Raw genomic sequence first — 5,791 nt, 5'->3', positions numbered from 1 at the left:
AGCACTTGTGAGAGGTAGCAAATAAGGTTTTAAGAAAAAGAACTATGTGTTCGAACTCGTGCTAAACCTATACCCAAACACTCAACCTTTTCCTTCCCATTTTTTATATTTTTCCCATATAGTATTAATCTTTTCATAGGATTATTATTATTTTAGAATTTTCCACCTTATTACCCAACAGTAAAAGTTAAGAATAACGATCATCATGCTCATCAGAATATATATTCTTTAGCAAAATGTTTTTTCTATATGCAATGGATGATTTATCTATCTAGTTACTACTTCATATCTAAAACATTTTTAATTGCCAATAAAAAAAAAAACAACAACAACAATTTATTGACAACGACGGGCATCCATATTACAATATTACTGATGTCAACAATATTAATAGATTCAGATTTTCTTTTATGTACAAACGACGAAGGTAGCTTTCGAGATAGGAAAGACAGCATATTACATATATGATTATTATTATACTAAAATAAGTGGGGAGGGGTAGCCGGTAGGCCCCATTGAATATACTGCAGGCACATTTAAGCATTATATATATTAAATAAAGAATAAACTGGTATCTAGTCTGATCTCTAGGGATGGAAGCTAGACAGCCAGTTAAATTTAAGCATTATATATATTACATAAAGAATAAACTGGTCTCTAGTCTGATCTCTAGGGATGGAAGCTAGACAGCCAGTTATTTATATACACTATACATTTTTATATGATTGTGTAATTATCTGATTTTTGTTTCAGCAATGAATGAGTTGATGTCTTGATGACTTTGTGGATTCCGTAGAATATAAGGCTTCAAATCCTTGTGGAAGAGCTGAGCTGGAAAGAGTAATTGATGATAGTTTGACTATTTTTGTTATTTGAAAAAAGTTTTTAATTTCTTCTGGAACTCATATTTTCCTCATACTGTATATACATTGTTGATTTGGTGAAATAACTATGATTTTTTTTTTTTTTTGAAAATAAATAACTATGAATTAAGTCCGTATAACTTAAATACTTACAAATTTTATTGATTTATCTACATATATTTTTTGTTCGTAAATTAGGAATTGTTTTGTGTTTAGGTTGATCCTAATTTATCCTCCATCAACCTAAACACAAATAATACTTTTAATGTTGGTTTTTGACAAATGACGTCGGTTTTTCTATGAAGTTATTCTGACATATGTAATAAATAAATTATAACTGACATACGTACGTCGGTTATTTTTTTTAAAAAATAATAATAAAACATACTATACGATGTGGTATATTACTTAATATATATATATATATATATATATATATATACACACACACACACACACACGACGTGACGTCGGTTCTTAAGAAAAACCAACGTCGTATCTTTCTTAAAAATTTGTAAATAAAACAATGACGTTGATTTTTAGCAAAACAAATCGATGTCGTATAAAATTTTTCAAAATATTAAATTTATTTTATAAATTTCCTCCCAAAATCTGTGCAATTTTACATTCATAATCTCACAATTGATCAAGCTAACAAATCTCTCGATTAATCAAACTAATAAATATCACAATTAATCAAGCTAATAAACTCCACAATTGATACTAATTAATAATTATAATTTGAAATTAAAATGATCAATATCAATTATTTAAAATACTAAAGAATATGTATTAACCCATTCATCAATAAGAAACTTGGACCATATGTCTCTAATTTCATCAATCTCTTGTTGATTGTAGGGAAATCTTCCAAATCTCTCCAAGCTCTACAAAGTTGAAAAGAGATAAATAATCAATAAGCTAGTATTTTCAAAAATTTGAAGGAGAAAGATATTTTAATAAATTATTTGTCTTATCCATTTCTTTGTATGTTTGCGTAGAAACAATTTCCAACATGAATTTTATCACATAATATCCGCATTCAGTAATTCCTCTTTGTTTGACACACTACATTTGAATTACAATACAATTAAGAAATTTTTTTAATAAAAACAATAAGATATATGTAGTTTTACAAAGTGTATGAAGTAATTACCGAACATGTAATCCATTTCGGTGGACAACTTTGTTTCTTTCCACTCAGCATGCTTGTTGCCTTCACACACCTATTAATATAAGACATAAAATATACGCAAATACTTGATATCACTATATTAATAATAACTATTAATTATTTATAATGTACATACGTTTCCATTATCTCTTTAAGTCCTCACATGGCTCGAGACCAATGGAATCAAACCAATAGATTTCATATAATTGAGGAAAAATCGCCACCAACATCCAATGCCCACTACAAATAAGTAATTTAGTAGTTTTAAGTGAGAATACTTGATAACATATGAGGTTAAATAACAACTTTTATTCCCATATTGCATGGTGGCATTTAGGGTGGCATTGCTCTCAAATCAAGGCCTTGTGTTCATCTAAATAGGTTTTGACTTCGATCACTTGTATTATGCAAGATGTACAAGTGTGCTTGCTCAACATCTTCACGAGACATAATATGCACTTTGATTCCTTGAGTTCCCTTCCTAGCAAATCTTCTTTCATGTCGATACTTAAGAAGACCAATAACCTCTACCCCTACCAAATATTCAATACAGAATTCAGTAACCACCTCAACAATATAGCTTTCAACAAGAGATGCTCCCAGCCTATAACGGTTCCACACATAACCTTTTAAGACTTTCATGTACTGTCTGAATTGGTACATCCACCTCAAATAAGCTAGACCAAAATGTCTTATCGTCTCTCCCACCAAATGTACCAGCAAATAAACCATGATATTAAAAAATGAAGTTAGAAAGTGCATCTATAGCTAACACAATGTAACAATAATGTTATTTTGCAATTCATCTAATTTGTTTGGATCAATAACTTTCCTACAGATTGCAATGAAAAAGAAATAAGTCTTATAATGGTATATATCAACTTTTTAGGCAATATGCCTCTAATAGCCACTGACAATAGTTGTTGCATTAAAGCATGACAATTAATCAAGAGGCTTCAACTCCACCAATTTTAAATCTTGTATATTAACAAGTCTTCTGATATTTTGATGAATTTCATTGCGGTACCTTCACTACACGTAAACACCCACAATAATTTATTATCTCATTTCTTGATAAAGTATGAGCATGTGGAGGCAAATACGTTGTCTTATCCCCACGTCGTGGAGATAATGTAGGTCGTATACCCATTTCAATCAAGTCTAATCTAACACTGGTCCATCTTTAGTCTTACCTTTTATGTCTAAAAGAGTTCCAACAAGATTATCATACACATTTTTTCTCCACATGCATCACATCAGTACTATGTCTCACATGCATCTAGCATCTTCCAATAAGGAAGATCAAAGAATATATATTTCTTTTTCCACGACCTTTTCTCATTTGGAAGTATCTCAACATTAGATTTTGACCTCTTACATCTTTGAGATTTAAGCTTTTGAGTCTTACCAAAAGTAACATTGATACTTCGGGAAATGCATTATCAAATGTTATCCATTGAGGAGAATCAGCCGCGTGTCGAAGCTTGCCATCAAATTTTTTTTATTCGCATGCCATGTTAAGTTCTTCGTGTCGCTCGAATTTGAAAACATACACTTAAATATTGAAAGAATTGTTAGATACCACAGAACTTTAGCTGGTAGACCATTCAATTTAGCAGGTAGACCATTCAAACTTACCTTACCAGTAACATTCTCTCTTGCTTTGCAACAAGATGCCCCACATATTGGACATGCATGCAATTCTTTGTAATCATTCCTAAACAATATGCAATCGTTAGGGCAAGCATGTATATTTTTATATCCCATACCCATGGGAAACAAAATCTTCTTGGCATCATACATACTCTTCGGAAGCTCATTACCATCTGGAAGCATATCCTTTAATATTTCAAGTAAGGCAGTAAAACTATTGTTGCTACACTCATTCCCAACTTGAATAAATTTAATATAGTAGATAATCGGGTATATTTACTATACCCGGCCACGAGGGATGTTTTGAATCATTCAATAATTCATCCATCTCATTTGATCGATCGGTGAACTGATAAACAATATTTTTAGTATTATTTTAAATAATCTTTTTATAGTTAATTTGCACTAATTGATTAATTTATATCTATTTTTATTTATTATTACTGTAATTAGTTTTTATTAATATTGTTAATTTTTGGGGTTGTTTTTGTTATTAAATTAGTTTTCTTATTTAAATTGTCAGTCCAATAAATTATTATTATTATTATTATAATTATTATTGTTATTGTTATCGTTATCGTTATCGTCGTTGTTGTTATTATTATTATTATTATTATTATTATTATTATTATTATTATTATTATTATTATTATTAGCCAATCACAGACCAACCGCAAAAGGAGATCGCAGACTTGCAGAGCGTCTTCTTCGGCCATTGACGAGCGATCCAGCAACCTCAGCTCTATGGTTCTCCCTAATCTCTACGGTTATTTCTCCGACTAGTATGAAGAAGCGGTTAGATTGAGCAATATAAAAAGAGAGGGATCGAAGGGGAAAATCATTAACTCACCCCGGAGCAAATCCGGAGGCGGTGGCCGGATAGTTTCTTCTCCGAGCAACAACTGCGGTCGACACGGCTGGATTTTGGTGTTCGGCGTGGCAACGAAACTGGTCGGCTGAGAGGTGTGGGCGTGAGAATTTTTTATCAATCGCAGTACGCATATTGGGTGACGAAATTTCATAGTTGGCAGCGTGTTGGCTTAAGAGTTCTCCTTTCTTCATTTGTTGTCAATTTTCCATTGTTTTGTCATTACTGTTATTAGTTTGCCTAGTTTTTTTACATTGCTTTTTGTCTACGTGTTTATCAAATGTGCTGCTAGTTTTAAGATTTCTAGGAATATGATGAGAGTATTATGAAGCTTTTGCATTAGTTTGTGTTTAATTTTGCCAATCAAGTTAAGTGCAAAACTAGGAATGGTAGATAATTTAATTGCTTAGCTCTTTAAATTTTGGTTTAATTATGTTATCATTTGAATTGGTCTCCATCTTTGATATTTATTTTAAGCCCTTTTAATTAGTTTAAATTCAAGGTTATTGCATTGTATTTATGTTCCTAAGATTTTATTCTCGTGTTAGTTGTCTGCTATATTAGTTTTGTTTTTTTCCTTTGCCGTTGTTTTATTGTCTTTCTTACCTTGTTTCCTACTGCGTATCTATTTAGTTCAATTCATTTTGATTGTTAGTTGGTTTTTGAGCATTTTAAATTATCAAGTTCGTTAATTTAATTTTAAGCTATTAAATTGCATCGTACAATTCTCTGTGGGATCGACCCTTGCCTTTGCACGCTATTGCTACAATGACTCGTGCACTTGCGAGGACATTAATTATAAAAATTATCCATCATGAACCCTTCTCCACTATCACGAAACATTTCATTCAACTGATCTTCAAACTCTTCATCTTCATTTGCTTCGTTGTTAACATACATCTAAGATGTTGCAGTCATATCTCTTTCACCGTGCCATATCCATTTTATATAATTGCGATTAATCTCATTACAGATTAGATCAACAAATATGTCATTTTCACTTCACTTTTTTTTTATTACTACACTTCCTTACAATGCCAAAAGAACCTCTCATTATTATTCGAAAAGTTATTTTTTTTCAAAGTCTAAAAATATTCCAACTCCATCTTCGTTACTTACTAATTTGAGGAGCATTCATCCAACTTTTATCCATCACAAGTCAATCTAAAATAATAATAACCCTAATTAAACTTCTGTTAACACGTAGTAGTAGGTACCCGGGTTGGACTTCCA

At 31.1% G+C, this 5,791-nt stretch overlaps 1 long non-coding RNA gene across 1 annotated transcript; it reads right to left on the bottom strand.

Moving 5' to 3' along the window:
• Nucleotides 1-1,912: 1,912 nt before the first annotated feature.
• LOC109193839 lies at nt 1,913-2,347 on the bottom strand. The gene is made up of 3 exons (XR_002056345.1): nt 2,316-2,347; nt 2,174-2,277; nt 1,913-2,089 (listed from the first exon to the last, which is right to left on the bottom strand). It is a non-coding gene; the product is annotated as an uncharacterized LOC109193839 (long non-coding RNA).
• Between the last annotated feature and the right edge of the window lie 3,444 nt (nt 2,348-5,791).

The sequence above is a fragment of the Ipomoea nil genome, unplaced genomic scaffold (genome assembly GCF_001879475.1).
Source record: "Ipomoea nil cultivar Tokyo-kokei standard unplaced genomic scaffold, Asagao_1.1 scaffold1932, whole genome shotgun sequence".
Taxonomy (NCBI): domain Eukaryota; kingdom Viridiplantae; phylum Streptophyta; class Magnoliopsida; order Solanales; family Convolvulaceae; genus Ipomoea; species Ipomoea nil.
Note: the sequence above shows the minus strand (reverse complement) of the source record. Positions and strands in the feature narration are given on the sequence as shown.